This window comes from Ostrea edulis, chromosome 1 (genome assembly GCF_947568905.1).
Source record: "Ostrea edulis chromosome 1, xbOstEdul1.1, whole genome shotgun sequence".
Taxonomy (NCBI): Eukaryota; Metazoa; Mollusca; class Bivalvia; order Ostreida; family Ostreidae; genus Ostrea; species Ostrea edulis.
This window is the reverse complement of record NC_079164.1, coordinates 80,254,651-80,277,529: the sequence shown is the minus strand read 5'-3', so window position 1 is coordinate 80,277,529 and position 22,879 is coordinate 80,254,651. Positions and strand designations below refer to the sequence as shown.

At 36.0% G+C, this 22,879-nt stretch overlaps 2 protein-coding genes across 7 annotated transcripts in view; one reads left to right on the top strand and one right to left on the bottom strand.

Moving 5' to 3' along the window:
* Positions 1–13,632, bottom strand: part of LOC125682793 (uncharacterized) — a 42,748-nt gene extending 29,116 nt beyond the window's left edge. For 2 of the 6 annotated variants that reach the window (XM_056162228.1, XM_056162224.1), the window contains exons 1-4: positions 13,558–13,632; positions 2,615–2,674; positions 900–966; positions 484–541 (exon numbers count right to left, since the gene is read on the bottom strand). The gene's annotated coding sequence lies outside the window, so the exon portion shown is untranslated. Of the gene's footprint in view, positions 1–483; positions 542–899; positions 2,675–13,557 lie in introns of those variants that run through there. The other 4 variants (XM_056162237.1, XM_056162223.1, XM_056162234.1 and 1 more) reach the window with 4 other exon arrangements.
* Positions 1–22,879, top strand: part of LOC130054058 (uncharacterized) — a 1,204,346-nt gene that overhangs the window by 999,493 nt on the left and 181,974 nt on the right. The window lies entirely within an intron of this gene.

Sequence of the window (22,879 nt, the reverse complement as noted above, 5' to 3'; positions counted from 1 at the left end):
TCATTATTTCCAACTTATCTAACCTCTTTAAGAAGATAGGAAGTATTGAACAAATTTCCATTAACAGCCCCCCCCCCCCCCCCCCCCCCCCCTTAACATGTGGCAAGATTTTAAAAGATCACATAGAATTTCTAACTGATATTGGCCTTGTGATAAGTAAAGAATTGAATTAGAAGTTGTGAATAGTTTACAGAAGACAGATATGACAAACTTTAATCAAGAAAACTCGGATGTAAGCTCAGACCTAAGTACACTGATATCATGAAAACTCAGCTGTGAGTTTAAACATATTGAACTTGTTCTGAGATCACAAAACTCAGCTGTGAGTTTAAACATGTTAAACCTGTTCTGAGATCACAAAACTCAGCTGTGAGTTTAAACATGTTAAACCTGTTCTGAGATCACAAAACTCAGCTGTGAGTTTAAACATGTTAAATCTTTTCTGAGTTCATAATATTTTGATATCAATGTTACAACTGTTACCAGCGCCTGTTTTCTGTTCTTCTGTCTTTGTGATGCTGATATATTTAGCTGTTATCACCTGTGGAAACAAAAAATACACCGTTCATGATATACTAGTATGTGATACAGTTACTGTATTGAAACGTATTCAACAGAAAGAGTTACAATGCAAGAGCAGTCTTTGAAAAGTCCCAGGAGTCTGATGCCCGGGGCCTGGTAAAGTTAGGAGCAGAAATGTGAAACTTGCAAATTCATAAGTCAAGGCAGATAATTACTTTCATTAAACTTTTTTCTGTGATGTTTGTATTTTTGTCCAATACAATCAATTCAAACGAACAATGGATACACCTGCCTAAAGTGCATGTGTTATAACAATATAAAGACTGCAATGGTTAATTGAGAATAAAACTAGAGGCCTGTGAGCCACAATCACTCACCTGAGTTACCTTGGCCCTGCTCTTGCAGCTGTTCTTCGTTTTTCTTGCCCCAAATGTTACAACATAACTAAAATACAAGGTTAAAAGGTCAACAATCATGATATGAAATGTAAGGTCTTGTCATAATGACCAACCACGGATATACTGTTGTTGAGAAGAATATTTTCCTATATATATTATCATACAAAACTTTGATCCCTATTTTGAACACTCACTGTCCACAGGGTTCTGGATTTGGGGGTACTGATTTGATCAAATTTGAATCTACACTACCTGGGTGTCCTTGCATATATCAACATGACAGTACTACTCGGAGCTCTGTTGTTCTTGACAAGAACGTTTTCAAAGATGTTTGTTATATATACTCAAGTAAAACTCCTATCCCCTAAAATACCCCACCCTGCCCTTGGAGGCTGTGTTTTGAACAAACTTGATGGTACCCATGTCAGGAAGCCTTTAGGTAAGTTTCAACTTTTTTGGCCCAACAGTTCTTGAGAAAATTTTCAAATGACTCCATCCTATTTTTCCATTTTCTTGATTATGTCTATTTTGAAAATATCATGAGTCTTCCTTTGAACAACTTAATTCCCCTAAGGGCCTTCCTCCAATGATCATCTGTACGAAGTTTAATTGACATTGTCACAGCGATTCTGGAGAAATCGAATAGGTGAAAACTGTGCATACAGATGAACAGACAGACAGTGCACAAAAAGTGATCAGAATATCTCACTTGAGTTTCCAGCTCAGGTGAGCTAAAAATGTGAAACATTTACAGATAAACAGTTTGCTGATGACAAATCATAACAAGAGGTACTGTGAGCAATGCTCACTAAGAATACCACCCCCCCCCCCCCCCTACCTAATATCCCAAAGGGCATTGTTAATAGGCATACATTACCTCTTTCCTGAGTGTAAAAATATAGTATGCCTTTGTTGAAGAAAATGGAAGATATAGTCTGAACACAAATCCATGGTATAAACCGATAATGTTGACCTTGAAATCAAAGGTCAAGGTCCTAAAGAGGTCATGAATGTACATGACACATAGTCTCATGGTGATACACCCATGTCTTATGGTATGACTATGTCAAATCCCTATAATCAATTTTTACCTTGAGGTCAAAGTTCAAGGTCATATAGAGGTGATGAAGGTACATGACACATCGTCTCATGGTGATACACTCATGTGTCAAATATGGTATGCCTATGTCAAAGAACAAAGAAGGCATGGCCCTGACATGAATCCATTGTAAAAACGTTTAATTTTGACCTTGAGATTAAGGTCATATGGAGGTCATGAAGGTACATGACACATCGTCTCATGGTGATACACTCATGTGTCAAATATGGTATGCCTATGTCAAAGAACAAAAAAGTTATGGCCCCGACACGAATCCATTGTAGAAACATTTAATTTTGACCTTGAGGTCAAGGTCATATGGAGGTCATGAAGGTACATGACACATCGTCTCATGGTGATACACTCATGTGTCAAATATGGTATGCCTATGTCAAAGAACAAAGAAGTTATGGCCCAGACACAAATCAGGAGACAGGCGGACAGAGTGATTCCTATATATTACCCCCCGGAACTTCGTTCGGGGGGGGGGGGGGGGGTATGTATAAAAACTCACTTGAGTTATCAGTTCTGATGACATCTAAATTGTTCTAAAATCATGATGTCTAAGAATTAATGATACAGCTGTTTATACTACCACATATCAATCCTTTCTTCTCCCTTTATGATGTCCTGCACTGCATCTAAGTATTGTTACCTGTAGAAAAACAAGAAATGATATAGAGAATTCATTGTCACCTGTAGAAAAACAAGAAATGATATAGAGAATTCATTGTTACCTGTAGAAAAACAAGAAATGATATAGAGAATTCATTGTCACCTGTAGAAAAACAAGATATGATATAGAGAATTCATTGTCACCTGTAGAACAAACAAGATATGATATAGAGAATTCATTGTCACCTGTAGAAAAACAAGAAATGATACAGAGAATTCATTGTCACCTGTCGAAAAACAAGAAATGATACAGAGAATTCATTGTCACCTGTCGAAAAACAAGAAATGATGTAGAGAATTCATTGTCACCTGTAGAAAAACAAGAAATGATATAGAGAATTCATTGTCACCTGTAGAGAAACAAGAAATGATATAGAGAATTCATTGTCACCTGTAGAAAAACAAGAAATGATATAGAGAATTCATTGTCACCTGTAGAGAAACAAGAAATGATACAGAGAATTCATTGTTACCTGTAGAAAAACAAGATATGATATAGAGAATTCATTGTCACCTGTAGAAAAACAAGAAATGATATAGAGAATTCATTGTCACCTGTAGAGAAACAAGAAATGATATAGAGAATTCATTGTCACCTGTAGAGAAACAAGAAATGATATAGAGAATTCATTGTCACCTGTCGAAAAACAAGAAATGATATAGAGAATTCATTGTCACCTGTAGAGAAACAAGAAATGATATAGAGAATTCATTGTCACCTGTCGAAAAACAAGAAATGATACAGAGAATTCATTGTCACCTGTCGAAAAACAAGAAATGATATAGAGAATTCATTGTCACCTGTAGAGAAACAAGATATGATATAGAGAATCCATTGTCACCTGTAGAAAAAAACAAGATATGATATAGAGAATTCTTTGTCACCTGTAGAGAAACAAGAAATGATATAGAGAATTCATTGTCACCTGTAGAAAAACAAGATATGATATAGAGAATTCATTGTCACCTGTAGAAAAACAAGAAATGATATAGAGAATTCATTGTCACCTGTAGAAAAACAAGAAATGATACAGAGAATTCATTGTTACCTGTAGAAAAACAAGATATGATATAGAGAATTCATTGTCACCTGTAGAAAAACAAGAAATGATATAGAGAATTCATTGTTACCTGTAGAAAAACAAGATATGATATAGAGAATTCATTGTCACCTGTAGAAAAACAAGAAATGATATAGAGAATTCATTGTCACCTGTCGAAAAACAAGAAATGATATAGAGAATTCATTGTCACCTGTAGAGAAACAAGAAATGATATAGAGAATTCATTGTCACCTGTCGAAAAACAAGAAATGATATAGAGAATTCATTGTCACCTGTAGAAAAACAAGATATGATATAGAGAATTCATTGTCACCTGTAGAAAAAACAAGAAATGATATAGAGAATTCATTGTCACCTGTAGAAAAACAAGAAATGATATAGAGAATTCATTGTCACCTGTAGAGAAACAAGAAATAATATAGAGAATCCATTGTCACCTGTAGAGAAACAAGAAATAATATAGAGAATTCATTGTCACCTGTAGAAAAACAAGAAATGATATAGAGAATTCATCAATACCTGTAGAACAAGAGGCCTATGGGCCACATCACTCACCTGAGTCACCTTGACCCATATTTAAAGATTTTTTCTATATATTCGCATGTAAAACTTAATCCCTATTGTGGCCCCAATCTACCGCCAAGTGATATTATTTAAACAAACTTAAACCTGCACTATGTCAGAAAGCTTTCATGTAAATGTAATCTTCTTTTGCTGAATGGTTCTTGAGAAAAAGATTTTTAAAGATTTCCCCTATATATTTGTATGTAAAACTTTCACCCCCTGTTGAGGGCCCCATCCTACCCTTGGGGTCATGATTTTCACAAACCTGAATCTGCACTATGTCAGGAAGGTTTCATGTAAATTTCAGCTTTTCTAGCCCAGTAGTTGTTTAGAAGAAGATTTTTAAAGATTTTCCCTATATATTTGTATGTAAAACTTTGATCCCCTATTGTGGCCCCATCCTACCCCCAAGGGCCATGTGTTTAACAAACTTGGATCTGCATTATGTCAGGAAGCTTTCATGTAAGGAAGCGCTGTGGTGGCCGAGAGGTTAGAGTGTTCGCCCCGCATGTGGAAGGCCGGGGTTCGAATCCCGACCGCGACAGACCTAAGTCGTTAAAATAGGTAGTGACAGTTCCATCGCCAAACGCTCGGCATCAAGTGTGAATGTCACGGGTTCTCTGAGATGACCTTAAAAATGGATGACCCGTGTCACAGAAGGTGTCACATGCTAAAGAACCCTCACTGCTCAACGGCCCTAAGCGTCGAGCATAGGCCTAAATGTGAAGCCATTCACCGGTCTTGCTGACGTCTCAATATGAGTGAAAAATTCTTGAGTGAGACGTTAAGCAAGATACAATCAATCATGTAAATTTCAGCTCTTCTGACCCATTGTTTCTTGAGAAAACGATTTTTAAATGACCCCACTCTATTTTTGCATTTTTGTGATTATAACCCCTTTGAAGGGGGCATGGCCCTTCATCTGAACAAACTTGAAAGCCCTTCGCCCAAGGATGCCGTTGGCCAAGTTTGGTTATATTTGGCCCAGTGGTTCTGGAGAAGAAGTCGAAAATGTAAAAAGCTTACAGACAGACGATGGACAACAGGCAATCAGAAAAGCTCACTTTCAGCTCAGGTGAGCTAAAAACAAGAAATGATAGAAGGAATTCATCGTCACCTGTAGAAAAACAAGCACTCCGAGAGTATTGCATGACAATACATAGTCCCCTACCGGTTGCAAAAATTACTGTACCACAAAAATATTCAAAGCTCATTATGTAAGTTAAATGGTAAAAGGGAATTTTGGGGAACCAGGATAGGAATGGTTGGAAATAGGGGTGAAACGATGCATCGAGATGAGGCCGAATCGCAATGTAGAGGTCTCGATTCGATGTTCGATTTATTCTGGGTCTGTTTCGGTTCGATGCGGTTCTAGAAACACAGCATACATTGCTTTTGATAAAACAGTTTCTGATTGGCCAATGAAATTGAAAATTGCCCAATCAACGTACGAGTAAACTTTGCTGTGCAAAATTGGCCACAGTAGAGTTGAAAAATGCACTCCCAATGTATAAATGATGGGTATAGTGATAAGTGTGTTGCTTTATATTATGTAGACAGCAATAAATACAATGAAACATAAAAAACTTAGCATTAGGCCAATTCAACTTAATCAGTAGATTATCATCCAGGGTAAGCAAAAGGTATGGGGCGGGTGGGAGGCTTTTATTATTTAATTTTCATTTTCTGAGAAAAATATTAAAGACAAACGATTTTTTTTCAACAGATGCTCATCATTTAATGCCAGGTGGATATCAATCTATGCTATTTTCACAGACGAATTCTAGGTTAAGCTTTAATTTCAAACAGAAATATAACTAACTTCTTCAAGATTTACGCCTGTAAGAACGCGAGAAATTAAGAAAACCATATAGATCTATTTTCTTCACATGGTTTTTCACATTGCTATACCGTAAATGTAAACAAGTGTAAATACCGGAGTCGGACATGAAAATATTCCGGAAATCGCAAGTTTCGAAAAATAAAACAAATTTGGGGCGGGCCAATGTTTGAGGGGCGAGGGTGATAATCTATCAATTAAGTTGAATTGGCCTTATAAAGAATTTGGTACATGCTATTATATTGAATCGAAAATCATCAAATCGAGACTAAAGTATCGAAAATCGAATCGAATCGAAAAGGTACTGTATTGTTTCACCCCTAGTTGGAAATCAACTACTATTTGAGTAGAGACTAGACCAGGAAAAAAGACAAAATTTTTATATTTAGGTTGAGGTCTTTAACCAAGTCAATAAACTGTGACATGTAGGTGATCATCAATAATTGAGCTACATTATCATATTACTATGTTAGAAGTTTTAATGATTGTAGTACTCTTATCTATAGAGATAAGAAACTTGGATGTAAACTAACAATTCATGCTATGTTTCTAAGTCCAAGGGCCAAAACTTAATGAAAAATCAATGCACCGAGACGAAATTCAAACTTGATCTGTAACTTGGCAAAGCAATGTACCAAAATATCAAATGAATATCTGCAAGCACAAACAAAAAAGGTCGTAAAACTGATAATGCATGCAATTTTTCTCAGTCCAAGGGCCATAAGTTTAGAAATGAAAAATCAACGGACCGGGACTATATCTAAACTTGATCTGTAACTTGTTATGGCAAGGCAATGTACCAAATATATAATAAATATGTTCAAGAACAGAGAAAAAAGTACGAGAAACTGGATAGACGGATGAAGTGCAAACTTAAAGTCCTCTTCGACTTCGTGGTAGGGGACTAAAAAAATCGCTAAAATGCATCAGAGATGTGTATGGCCGAGTTGCAGTTTGGAAAATTATGCAAGCTTGCATTCACAAAGTAAAAACATGCACGTATTTAATATAGTTTATAAGTATGAATCTTTGAATAGTCGTAATAAGTATTTAGTGTGTTAATGACCTTGACCTTTGGATTTCAAAAGCAACATGAACCTTGAATGTCATCAGGATTTGAAGTCTGATAAACATGCACCAGCAAGTGCATGTATATAAGTTAAGGCAAGCTAAAATCTACAGTATATAGTGAAAAAGAGACCTTGACCTTTGACCTTTTGACTTTGAATTAAATAAGAACGTTTCTCTTTTGGATGTGATCAAAATATGCAAGTGTGACAAAGACGCACCAAGTAGTATGAAAATTAGAGACCGGACAAGCTCAAATCTATGACGTTTAGTGACAAAGTGACCTTGACATTTGACCTTTCGACCTCAAAATAAATAGGAACCTTCCTCTTGGATGTGATCATGTTCTGTAAGTTTCACAAAGATACACCAAAAAGTATGAAAGTTAGAGACCGGACAAACTAATTGTGGATGCCGCCCATCCAAGCCCGACTGGACGCCCATCCTTCGCCAATTTAAAAGCCGAGATTTGCTACGTAACTTGGCTAACAAGAGGCACTGTGAGGAATACTCACTAAGAATACCCCCCGCTTACCCCAATCACCTAAAGGATGTTGTTAAAAGGTATATATTACCTATTTCCTGAGTGTAAAAAAGAAAGGGCATGATAAAACCTTGGGTAGTCTCTCTGCGCTTGACCTTTATCCCTAAAATCGATAGTGAACATCTTTGTTCCATGGGTAGTCCATATGTATGATATGGTGACTGTAGGTGGAAAGCATAATGCTTTAGAGCCCGGAAACCATTGCGTCTACAGACAACCCAATTCCAGTACACCCCCCCCCCCCCCCCCCCGATAAAAAAAATATAGAGAATTTATGTTATCTACTGCTAATTTAAACTGCCCCATTCTTGTTCTGACATACCCATATAGAGAAATAAGATTTGGATTTGTTAAAAACAAATGTCTCCCCAGATCCCCAAACTGAGAGTGCTCCAAATTGCACCCCTCCCCTTATTGAGGAGAAAGATGGAGGAAAAACTCAACATCGATGTGATCAATGCCGTGGTTGTATATGTTACAAAATACTATCTATATTAAAAAGGTTTATTTATCTTTTTTTTTCTCGCAACTCACTCTCACTTTTTAAAAAAAAATCCGTAAACCACGAAATTAAAAAAACTTGGGCTTTATAGTGAGACATTTTCTCAATAAACTCGTAATGCTTTTTGACATTTCGTACATGTATGTATTCAAACCTGTTTTCCTATTGATCTCAACAAGTATAATCTTCTTAATTAAAAAAAAAAGGTTTTCGAGAACTAAAATGCACGTTTCTTAACTTTTCTAAATTATCCAGCAATGGATGTTCGAGTTTCTTATGTACCACCAATATAGATGAACACATCATTCAAACCCTGGAACATATGAAAATGGATCAACAGCGAGTAAGGCCAAAATAAAAATAATTTTTGTTTCCCCTCGCTTGACCGAGTTTTAGAAAGTCACACCGATCCAAAAGCTTTGATTTTGTTATTCTGCCAATTTTTTTTTTTATTTCTGGAAAATTTTTGGTTTGTTTCCTGTAAAGATCAGTATTTATAATGACAAGAATTTTCTATATCCTTGTTGGTTTCAATCTTTAAAACAAGAGGCCCATGGGGCACATTGCTCACCTGAGTCACCTTGGCCCATATCTGAAGACTTTCCATACATATTTGCATGTGTAACCTTAGTCCCTATTATGGCCCAAACTACCCTTTGCAAACTTGAATCTACACTATGTCAGAAATCTTTCATGTAAATGTCAACTTCTTTGGCCCAATGGTTCTTGAGAAGATTTTTAAAGCTTTTTCCTATATTTGTATGTAAAACTTTGATCCCCCCCCCCCCCACTTGTGGCCCCATCCTACCCCCCGGGGGCCATGATTTGAGCAAACTTGAATCTGCACTATGTCAGAAAGTTTACTTGTAAATATCAGGTTTTCTGACTCAGTGGTTATTGAGAAAAAGATTTTAACTATATATTTGTATGTAAAACTTTGTTCCCCCTGTGGCCCCATCCTACCCCCGGAGGCCATGATTTGAACAAACTTGAATCTGCACTATGTCAGAAAGTTTTCATGTAAAAATCAGCTTTTCTGGCTCAGTGGTTCTTGAGAAGAAGATTTTAAAAGATTTTTCCTATATATTTGTATGTAAAACTTTGATCCCCTATTGTGGCCCCATCCAACCCCAGGGGCCCATGATTTGAACAAACTTGAATCTGCATTATGTCAGGAAGCTTTCATGTAAATCTTGGCTTTTCTGGCTTAGTGGTTCTTGAGAAGAAGATTTTTAAAGTTTTTCCCTATATATTTGTATGTAAAACTTTGATCCCCCCTTGTGACCCCATCCTACTACCGGGGGCCATGATTTGAACTAGAATTTGCAATATGTCAGGAAGCTTTCAGGTAAATTTCAGCTCTTCTGGCCCAGTGGTTCTTGAGAAGAAGATTTTTAAATGACCCCACCCTATTTTTGCATTTTTGTGATTATATCCCCTTTGAAAGGGACATGGCCCTTCATTTGTACAAACTTGAAAGCCCTTCACCCAAAGATGCTTTTGGCCATGTTTGGTTGAAATTGGCGCAGTGGTTCTGGAGAAGAAGTCGAAAATGTGAAAAGTTTAACAGACAGACGGTAAGACAGACAGACGGACGGACAGACAACGGACAAAAAGCGATCAGAAAAGCTCACTTGAGCTTTCAGCTCAGGTGAACTAAAAAGTATATGAATACAAGTGAAAGGGTATATGAATAGAAGTGGTCTGCTAGATCAAGATTGAGAAATGTTGTCTACATGATAGACGAGGAGACTCAGGGACGTCCAGGTGTGTTGTCTACATGATAGACGAGGAGACTCAGGGACGTCCAGGTGTGTTGTCTACATGATAGACGGGGAGACTCAGGGACGTCCAGGTGTGTTGTCTACATGATAGACGGGGAGACTCAGGGACGTCCAGGTGTGTTGTCTACATGATAGACGGGAAGACTCAGGGACGTCCAGGTGTGTTGTCTACATGATAGACGGGGAGACTCGGGGACGTCCAGGTGTGCACGTTGTGTTCTTTAGTAGAGGAAAGTGTTGATATTTCAGACGGATGGATATTTTCGACAACCAATAAGAATCATTATGTCTACCTACGTGTTCTCAGTTTAAACTTATTTCCATGACATAGGCCTATTTACAAACTGGAAAACACCTTTAGAATGATATGGGCATGTGTAACTCAGCTTTGATTGGCTGATTTAAATACATGACCTTGTAAAATATGTCAGCATCTATTTTGTTTGATCAACAAACTCAAATCCTGTTGAAACATTTTCAATCTGGTAGAAGTTGGATCTACCGATATCAGTCTGGACGAAAAACGCTAGACTGATGCCTCATTTCTAGTAACATTTCTGTCGGGCTAGTAGATTTTTTGCTGCACTAGCCCGATCGGAATAGTATAAATTTTTCTTTAAAAAATGCATATATATATATATAATTATATATATACAGGACTTTATCAAAAATCTGTAAACACCTCGTATAATAACATTATTTGATTGGCTGACTTTGCTTGCTAGTTTATCAAGTCCAAACTATTTCGTACCGGGTAATTTCATCTTTAATGTCAAACTCTAATACGCTGAAAAGGAATACGAAATGTCTCGGGTACAAAAGCAGGGTTTGACATTTACTTTTTTGAGCACTAGACCAGTCGGGCTACTTCAAATGAATTTTACTAGACCTGACCTTACATCCACTAGCCCTGACCAACTGTACAGAAAAAAGTGATAGTTTCACCATATTTAATTACTTACTTCTAATGACAAACGTTAAGTTTGAACTAATCCTTATTTGATTGTCTCAAAAACATCAGTCTCGTCAATCAATTTGATATGCTTTAATTTTCAAACACATTTTCTGTTTCGTTAAATTCTACTCGGCACGGGAATTCTTTAGTCCATTTAGAATAAAATGATCTCAACCGGTTTTTTTTTAAATTTCTATTTCATAAGCCCTGCTTTGTTTCTTCCCAACCTTTTCCTTTTCTTTCTTGGGACATCTTTCCTTGAGGACGAGACGTCGTTTTTGAATATAGAGACATTCCCGCACATATGTCAACACCGAAAAATGGCTCTTTACGACGTAATTTATTAATTTGACAAACACTTTCTTATATTTAATTCAAATAAATGTTTTTTTTAAAAAATGAATTAAATTTATATCTATTTATCCGAAACATAACTTCACACCCATCATCGAGCAGATGTCGTAAAACATCACTTCCGATCGCGACTTATGTATTAGAAATAGAAATAAAGATTATGTCATCACGCGGTTCAAAATTGCTCACAAACTCTTTACAATCTTATTGTATTAAAGTTTGTTGTTTATTTTTTCAACACGACCAGTCGGACTAGTAAATCGACATTTTACCCGACCGGACCCATCATTCAGTAGACTCGGTCGGTCGGACGTGCCTTAGTGTCAAACCCTGGAAAGAGAAAGGTCCGGGTACGAATCGTATGTCACCTACACAGGTCGCTCTTCCGCTGTTGGCGAGTGGGAAAAACGAAGTGTGGAAGAAAGATAGGAGTCAAAAAGAAAGCATGGATTTGTTCAATCATGGACCTTGAACCGTCCATAGCTAAAATTTGACGATGAAAAAAAAATACAATATTGTGTAAGTATTGTGAAAAATGTAGAATGAGGAGGAGGAGACTGAAAATGAACTGCTTGAATCTGAAATTGACAGAAATTTAATATTATATGAAGGTGAGTATGACTGAAGTTTTTTATTTGTTTTTGTTTTTATTCTTACTATGCGGAAACATTTTTTTTTTAAAGTTAAATTTGCTTTAATAAACTGTTTTGATTTTGGACTACTGATTTTTTTTTCGGGCTGGTAAATTTTACATTCAACTAGCCCGACCGGACTAGTAGCTTGGAAAGTTTTTGACCTAGACTGCGATATGAAATCCTAAACAAAATCAAAATCACAACCACATATGAATTGACATAATGTGCAAAATTGACGCCTGGGGGTTTGAGACCCAGGAGGGAGGGAATTCTTTTTGCTTTGATAACTTATAACATGGCCATTGGCATTGTTTATGTGGATTCAAGATTTTGATGCATACTGGAAATTACATGCACGAACTATTTTACAAAACCAAATCCTGAAATGAAAGGTATGACCCGCTGGGTCATAAAAAGTAATGGGGTTACTGGTAGAAAAATCTTTTTCTGGTGTAACCCGCCTTAATCGGGTTAGTTGACAACTTAAAAATGAAGGTGTCATGTCACGACAGGCGTTGGTACAATAAAGAACCCTTACTGCTATGACCCTGAGTGCTCAAGACTCCAAGTTACAAAGCGAACGCTCCACCACAGAGCTACCGCGACTGGTATAAAGCTTAAACTGATGGCTACGACCCTGAGCGCTAAGCATAGAACACTCCACCAGAGCTACCGCGACCGGTATAAAGCATAAACTGACGGCTATGACCCTGAGCGCTAAGCATAGAACACTCCACCAGAGCTACCGCGACCGGTATAAAGCATAAACTGACGGCTACGACCCTGAGCGCTAAGCATAGAACGCTCCACCACAGAGCTACCGCGACCGGTATAAAGCATAAACTGACGGCTACGACCCTGAGCGCTAAGCATAGAACACTCCACCAGAGCTACCGCGACCGGTATAAAGCATACACTGACGGCTATGACCCTGAGCGCTAAGCATAGGTCTAAATTTGTGGTACTTCACCTACAGCTGGTGACATCACAACATGGGTGAAAATTCTGGACAGGACGTAAAACAATCATCAGTATGCACGAGATGACCTTGGGAAGCAATGATGAACAGAGTATTTGGTAAATAAATATTGTTTGAATTGAACCTGATCAAAACTCTGAACATCACATGATATGTGTAGGTGTCACAGGTGCTTGTTTCAGAAACGTCTCGTGTTATAGCATAGTGTGCCAGGTTCAAATGAAACAAGTGACTGTGGTAGCTGTTCTCACTCAAACGGTATCAAGATCGAAATATTAAGAAAAGTAAGTCAGTTTTTCATACGTTTTACCCAGCATATGTTACAATATAAAGGCAGGGGAAGAGTCAAAACAATCTCGGATTAACTTTTTTATGGTAGCGCGCACTTGTTTACGGCCGCCATTTTGGAAAATCATAAACTCATACTTTTGCTATGGCGCTGTAAGCCTGTGTGTCCTACCCCTGGACAAATCTCGACACCAATAACAGAATAAATACTTTATAACTATCCTCCTGACAAGTACACTGACTACCGTATACTGAATTATAATAAAACACGCCGTACTAGCCTTACCTTCTTATCCGGTTAACCGCCGATATGTCCGTTGCTATGCACCCGATTTACCTTCGGACACTATCTTTATGCCCTACGATAAAGTCCGAGTGAGGTAAGCTTTAATACATCTCGAACCCGATCTCAATTTGTCACGGCAAAATACCCCATGGTTGTATAGTACCAAGATGATTTTGATGCAAAACATTAGATCGGTCCCTAAAACTTTAGATCTTCTAAGCTATTCAAAATATACATTTATGGGATATTTTATTTGAAAATGAAAACAAAATTAAGAAACAATTTTCATTTTATTTATTGATTCAACAAACATGTTGGCATACAATCACGTTACACAATATGAGATATATAAAGACAATAAACTAAATACTAACAGTTCATTATAGGATTAAACATTCTTTTTGAAGAATTTATCAATGTGTAAACTCCGGACATTTTACTCACAAACTGAATAAAAGTGCGAAGCACTTTTATATTAAGTTTGTGAGTAAACTGTCCGGAGTTTACACATTGATAAATTCTTCAAAAAGAATGTTTGATTCTTATAATTCCAATTCATTCACTTTATTTACAATTGCAAAAAATTGAATAGTTTCCCCGCACTATGTTATTTGTTTTCAGACGTGTATGAATACATCGCGTTTTCGGATTTATTGATGTATAAACTCTTGTTCAGCTTTATTTTTGTCCAATCAAACAATTGTAATAAATAACAATGGAATTATATACATATATGTAAATACAAGTATATATATTTGACATGTACCTGTGATATTAGACTGTATATATACAATTTAGTATTGCATATTACATATATGTATATGTAATTATATAGCACGTTACCTTTGGTGCGCAATTCAAAAAATTCATGTAAAAATTAGTTTGACTTGGATACTCACTTTGAGATACAATCATTTAGATAGATCCGCCACTGTATTTTCAACTATTAAAATTACAAGGGCGGATCCAAAGGGTTGTTCTGGGAGTTGGAACACCCCCTCCCCTTTTCAGAAAAGTTTGCTTAACTTGAAAAAGTGGGAAAATAGCGCATTTTGAGGGTGGACCCCAGTGGTGGATTATAGGGTGGTGGTGGTGGGGGGTGGTGGTCAGAACACCACCCCCCACCCCCCGCTCTTCGTGTTTTTCTTTTCTTCTTCTTTTATTTTGATAACTATATGATTGATTGGATGCATATTTACGAAAGCCGGCTAGGCTCATTTTGAAAGAGTAAAAAAATATTTTAACTCGTTATAACGAGTTAATTATCTCGTTATAACGAGTTAGTATCTCGTTATAACGAGTTAGTATCTCGTTATAACGAGTTAGTGTCTCGTTATAACGAGTTAATTATCTCGTTATAACGAGTTAATTATCTCGTTATAACGAGTTAATTATCTCGTTATAACGAGTTAGTATCTCGTTAGAACGAGATTATTATCTCGTTATAACGAGTTAGTATCTCGTTATAACGAGTTAATTATCTCGTTATAACGAGTTAGTATCTCGTTATAACGAGATAATTATCTTGTTATAACAAGTTAGTATCTCGTTATAACGAGTTAATTATCTCGTTATTACGAGTTAGCACCTATGGAAATGTTATGGGCCTGTTCAAAATTTAATCATAACGATTATGAATTAACAAAATTCGCAAAATTGAATATATCATTTTATGATAACTACATGTATTACATAACAATTTTATTCGACGTGAAGATGACAAGAAGATGTTTATTTCTAACTGCAAACAAATGAATAGGTGACGATATATTTTCTATTCAACAAAAATACTTATTTTCCATTGTCATGAATAAATTTAGATTTTATTGTTTTAATATACCACAATGGTTTGACAACATGTTCGAGCTAACTCGATATTTGAGCAACAAATCAGTCAGCCTAGATGTAGATTATTTTATTGAGAATATAGACAGGCCCCTTAAAGGGGGAGTAATCACGATAATAAAAATTTAATGAATCTAAAAACCTCTCAAGAGCCAGTTGGCCTGAAACTTTGAATCTAAATGAAAGCTTTCTGACATAGTGCAGATTCACGTTTGCTTAAAGTATGACCCCCAGACGTAAGGTGGGGGTCACAATAGGGAATCAAAGTTTTACATGCGAATATAATTGGATAATCTTTTAAAATATTCTTTCCAAAGAACCACTGCGTCAGAAAAGTTGAAACTTGAAAGTTCCCTGATATAGAGTAGATTCTAATTTGTTCAAATCATGGTCCCCGGGGTTAGGGTGGGGCCACAATAAAGGATCAAAGTTTACATTTAGATGTATAGGGAAAATTTGGAATAATCTTCTCAAGAACCACTGGGTCAAAAAAGTGGTAATTTACATGAAAGCTTCCTTACATAGAATAGAGTCCAGATTGTTCAATCTATGGTCCCCAGGGTTTAGGATGGGGGTCACAATAGGGGGATCAAAGTTTTGTATGCTGATATATTTAGGAAAAAGCATTACAACTCTCTTGAACTACATGTATTTAAGCTAGGTCTTTTATATTTTGTATATACATTCTTTACAGAAAGACCTTTCATGTGATTTCATGGTGTGTGATCTTATGACATTGAAATGGAAGTCTGACTTACTTTTAATAAAATTCTGACCCATACAATATGTCCTGAACTATTCAAGATTGATCTTTCATATCTTATATACACATTTCTTATGGCAAGACCTTTCATTTCATATCATGTCCTTTGATCTTGTGACATTGAACTCTTAGTTTGACCTACTTTTTAGAAAGCATATTTTGTGTATTAATGACCTTGAACAACGGCAGGGCTAAGATGGCTTCTAGGTGAGCGATGTGGCCCATTGGCCTCGTGTTTGACAGCGTACATTTCCCGTTAATTTTTACATTAAAAAACTATCTTTACAATTCAAAGTAAAATATATTGGGTTATAATCCCCCTTTTTTCCAAGTAGTATCGACTGTTAAGGATGTAAGCTTGTGGCGTGCGTTGACAGTCGCAACCCGCGGTAAGCCCATGTCTTGATCAGGCAATCGGAGTAATCCGTAGTCAAAAATAGTATATTAAGAACGTCCTCACAATTGGCATGCACTGTAACTCGTCAGATAGCATTTTACTCTATTAATTGAACCCGAGTAGAGGAGGACGAACACTTGCTAACCCCCCCCCCCCCCCCCCCCATCCCCGACCCTTTACGATTTAAGATTGTGAAGTATGAGTTTTGAGTAAAAATCGTTGTTTACTTGGTGTGTGCGTGCGGGCTTTTCCTTGCCCCTCCCTCCCCCTCCAGGATTTTGAAGGTTGGGTTTAATTAGATTTTTAAATTTTTATGGATTTTTATTTATCTATTTTTTTTTTATTTTTTTTTTTTTTTTGCTTGTAAAGAATTACAGACAACTGTGAAGTCAACTTCTCATAACACTGTCCTCTCCATTACTTTGAAAAACAGGGTTACGAGCCTGTAATGCCAATGCACCAATAAAGTAAACTATCACTGAAAAATATCATTCAATGTACTTCATTTCTTTTATATGATAAATGTAACACAGGCTGACCAAGCTAACAGCAGCTTGAATTTATTTCTGTTGTTAAATATCACGAAAAAATATTCAAATATTACCGGTAAGATATATAAACTTACAAACATCTGCAAATTTGATATACTTTAATGATTTAATTTATAAGATATGCATTTTTACAAATACTTACGAAGTTGACGTGTTTTTTTTTTTAATCTTAGAAAATTCTAGATTAAGAAAACATTTTGTTTATTTGTTTAAGTACATGGAAATGTATCAATGCTACTACTTGAATTGTTTTCAAACTAATCTTAGATTTCGGGAATAAGAGAAGGTCTTGCAACGTTTCCGTAAGATATATCATTTTTACGGAAGCCGATAGGTGCCAGGGTATAGAATTAATATTTATTTAACTGGCGGCCGCCACTTAATTTATGTGGCGGCCGCCACTTATTAACTGGCGGCCGCCATATAAATTAACTGGCAGCCGCCACTTATTATCTGGCGGCCGCCAGTTATTTTATCTGGCGGCCGCCACTTAATTTATATATGGCGGCTGCCAATAGCAAAAACAATATAATTTGTATCGCTGAGTGATCATTTTGGAAAGATTTAGAATAGTACGCAAACACGCAGCATCGTTTTTCAAAGTGTATAGGGACAGTCGGAGGAGAAATTGTCTTCTACAATTGTTAACAAGCAGAAAAGGAACCTAAAATGTCTCTTTTGTCCAAACTTCGTACTCCTAAATTGGAGGGAGGGGACTCCTTTCATCCTTCAACTGATCAGTTCATTCATTATTACATTTTTACCATTCATTACTACCACCCAAAGAGTGGGGTGGGGGCCAATCCGCCAATTAATCTTATTTCACATGTGAAAATAATTTAGTTTGCATGTGAAAATAATAGAAATTGAACGTTGTCAAAAAAATGGAGTGTCAGCCCCGTGGTTCTACGTATTTAACAGTACAATCGAAAAACAATAATTTAATACTCTTAATTGTATATATATATATATATATATATATATATATATCACATACATATTACTAAGCATTGGCGATGGATTGCACCCCTTTCATTTTGATAGAGAGATAGAGAAAGAGAGAGGAATTGAATCACTGGTGACAGCCATATAAATGATTTAAATTGAGTGGCGGCCGCCATATAAATTAAGTGGCGGCCGCCAGTTAAATTAACTGGTGGCCGCCATATAATTAACTGGCGGCCGCCAGATAAATTAACTGGCGGCCGCCACATAAATTAAGTGGCGGCCGCCAGTTAAATAAATATTAATTCTATACCCTGGCACCTATCGGCTTCCGTACATTTTAACGATTTAGCTATCTCGTTATAACGAGATAATCAATTCGTTATAACGAGTTAATTAGCTCGTTATAATGAGATGATTAACTCGTTATAACGAGATACTAACTCGTTATAACGAGATAATTAAGTCGTTATAACGAGATACTAACTCGTTATAACGAGATACTAACTCGTTATAACGAGATAATTAACTCGTTATAACGAGATAATTAACTCGTTATAACGAGATTATTAACTCGTTATAACGAGATACTAACTCGTTATAACGAGATAATTAACTCATTATAACGAGATAATTAACTCGTTATAACGAAATACTAACTCTTTATAACGAGATACTAATTCGTTATAACGAGATAATTAACTCGTTATAACGAGATACTAACTTGTTATAACGAGATAATTAAGTCGTTATAACGAAATACTAACTCGTTATAACGAGATAACTAACTCGTTATAACGAGATACTAACTCGTTATAACGAGTTAGATTTTTTTTTCACTTTTCAAAAATGAGCCTATCCGGCTTTCGTACATATTATCTAACGTCCCGCTCGAGAATATTTCATTCATATGGAGACGTCACCATTGTCGGGGAAAGGCTGCAATATTTAGGCCTACGCTCGGCGCTTACGGTCTTTGAGCAGGGAGGGATCTTAATTCTCGTGCCACGCCTGCAGTGAGACGGAACCTCGGTTTTGCGGTCTCATCATAAGGACTGCCCCATTTAGTCGCCTCTTACGACAAGCAAGCTGTACGGAGAACCTATTCTAACCCAGATATAAATATAAGGAAGGAACAAGAATTTCAAGATAAAATGCATTAAAATGCACTATTTTGAATCAATGTTTTTACAATTTTCCAGGTGGAGGCCACCGGGACCCCTCTGATAGGAGGGGGTAACACCCCCATACCCCCTCCCCCCTTCGGGCCTCAACCCCTCCTACAGAAAAGTCTAGATCGGCCTTTGAAAACCAGACTTAATGGTAGAACCCCCCCCCCCCCTAAACATTCCTGGATTCAGCCCTGAAATAAAATATATATAAATGTATCAAACATCAGTTTTAGTTTTCAATATTAGATATATACCCGATTATATTTTTTTTCATGATTGCGATGAAAATGTTTTGAATACGTTATTAAATCATTAAAGAAAAAAATTAAAACGTTTTATCATATATTCTCAATAACCTAAATATTTTGTCATACTCCCAATAAACGATAAAAATATTTTGTCATGCTCCCAATAAACCATAAGAAATGTTTACCATACTCCCAATAAATAACGAAAAATGTTTTATCATACTCCCAATAAACCATAAAAAAATATTTTATCATACTCCCAATAAACCCTAAAATAATATTTTATCACACTTCCAATAAACCATAAAAATGTTTTATCATACTCCAAATCAACCGTAAAAATGTCTTATCATACTCCCAATAAACCCTAAAATAATGTTTTATCACACTCCAAATAAACCCTAAAAATGTTTTATCATACTACCAATAAACCCAAAACATGTTTTATCATACTTCCAATAAACCCTAAAAATGTTTTATCATACTCCCAATAAACCATAAAAATGTTTTATCATACTCCAAATAAACCCTAAAAATGTTTTATCATACTCCCAATAAACCATAAGAAATGTTTACCATACTCCCATTAAATAATGAAAAATGTTTTCTCATACTTCCAATAAACCCTAAACATATTTTTTCATACTCTTAATAAACCCTAAAAATGTTTTATCATACTCTCAATAAACCCTAAACATGTTTTATCAAACTCCCAATAAACCATAGAAATGTTTTATCATACTCCCAATAAACCATAGAAATGTTTTATCATACTCCCAATAAACCATAAAAATGTTTTATCATACTCCCAGTAAACCCTAGAAATGTTTTATCATACTCCCAATAAACCCTAGAAATGTTTTATCATACTCCTGATAAACCCTAAAAATGTTTTATCATACTCCTGATAAACCCTAAAAATGTTTTATAATACTTCAAATAAACCCTAAAAATGTTTTGTCATACTCCCAATAATCCATAAGAAATGTTTACCATACTCCCATTAAATAATGAAAAATATTTTATCATACTCCTAAGAAACCATGAAAATGTTTTATCATACTCCCAATAAACTATAGAAATGTTTTATGATACTCCCAATAAACCATAAAAATGTTTTATCATACTCTTAATAAAGCATAGAAATGTAATATCATACTCCCAAAAAAACATAAAAATGAATTGTCATACTCCCAATAAACCCTAAAAATGTTTTGTAATACTCACAATCAACTTTAAAAATGTTTTATCATACTCCCAATAAACCATAAAAATGTTTATCATACTCCCAATAAACCATAAAAATGTTTTGTCATACTCCCAATAAATCCTAAAAATGTAAATTTATCATACTCCCAATAAACCATAAAAATGGTTACCATACTCCCAATAAACCATAAAAATGTTTTATCATACTCCCAATAACCATAAAAAATGGTTACCATACTTCCAATGAATAATGAAACAATGTTTTCTTATACTCCCAATAAACCATAAAAATGTTTTATCATACTCTCAATCAACCATAGAAATATTTTATCATACTCCCAATTAACCATAAAAATATTTTTAGCATACTCCCAATAAACCACAAAAATGTTTTCTCATACTCCCAATAAATCATAAAAATGTTTTATCATACTCCCAATAAACCACAAAAATGTGTTATCATGCACCAATAAATCATACAATTGTTTAATCATACTCCCAATAAACCACAAAAATGTTTTCTCATACTCCCAATAAACCATAAAATGTTTTATCATACTCCCAATAAACCATAATTTTTTTTTATCATACTCCCAATAAACCCAAAAAATATTTTATCATGCTCCCAATAAACGATAAAAATGTTTTCTCATACTCCCAATAAACCCTAAAAATGTTTTTATCATACTCCCAATAAATCATAAAAAATGTTTTTATCATACCCCAATAAACCATAAAAATGTTTTGTCATACTCCCAATAAACCATAAAAATGTTTATCATACTCCCAATAAACCATAACAATGTTTTGTCATACTCCCAATAAACCATAAAAATGTTTTGTCATATTCCCACTAAACCCTAAAAATGTTTTATCATACTCCCAATAAATCCTAAAAAGTGTTTTATCATACTCCCAATAAATCCTAAAAATGTTTTATTATACCCCAATAAACCATAAACATGTTTTATCATACTCCCAATAAACTATAAAAATGTTTACCATACTCCCAATAAACCATAAAAATGTTTTATAATATTACCACTAAACCATAAAAATGTTTTATCATACTCCCACTAAACCATAGAAATGAATTGAAAAAGGTTCGTGTTAGATGGGACAGCATGCATATCGAGGAAGTTCAGAGAAAAAAAATATGGATGTCGCCCTACAAACTGTGACAGGTGTGGACATGTTACAGGACATCCACGTGACTAGTGTACCGTTCGAGATATCATATATCACATCTGTTAATGTGGCCTCAAACGACATAACGACAAAGTCTGTCGCAAAGCAAACATAGCTGAAGTAGAATGGAGTTCCAGTGACGGAAGTGAATGAAGTGTCGACGAGTGCCAGTGACGGAAGTGAATGACGTGGACAGGAGTTCCAGTGACGGAAGTGAATGACGTGGACAGGATTTCCAGTGACGGAAGTAAATGAAGTGGACAGAAGTTCCAGTGATTGAAGTGAATGACGTGAACAGGAGTGCCAGTGATGGAAGTGAATGAAGTGGACACGAGGTCCAGTGATGGAATTAAGTGAATGAAGTGGACAACTGTCTTGTGACGGAAGTGAATGAAGTGGACAGGAGTTCCAGTGATGGAAGTGAATGAAGTGGACACGAGGTCCAGTGACGGAATTAAGTGAATGAAGTGGACAGGAGTTTCAGTGACGGAAGTGAATAACGTGGAAAGGAGTTCCAGTGAGGGAAGTGAATGACGTGGAAAGGAGTTCCAGTGACGGAAGTGAATGAAGTGAACAGTATTTACAGTGACGGAAGTGAATGAAGTGGACAGGAGTTACAGTGACGGAAGTGAATGAAGTGGACACGAGTTCCAGTGACGGAAGTGAATGACGTGGACAGGAGTACCAGTAACGGAAGTGAATGAAGTGGACATGAGTTCAAGTGACGGAAGTGAATGAAGTGGAGAGGAGTTCCAGTGACGGAAGTCGGTAAAGTGGACAGGAGTTCCAATGAGAGAATCGAATAGTTCATTGGATCAGTTGACAGCGAGCGAGGAAAACCGTGGATGACAAACATAAAAATTCTAGGACTTAGCGTGAAATTTAACATTGACATAGTGCGCGGATGTAGGCTTTAACATTGACTCAGTGCGCCAATGTAGGCTTTAAAATTGACTCAGTGATGTGACAGATACCTGAGTCTGTGCACAAATACAGGCACCTGA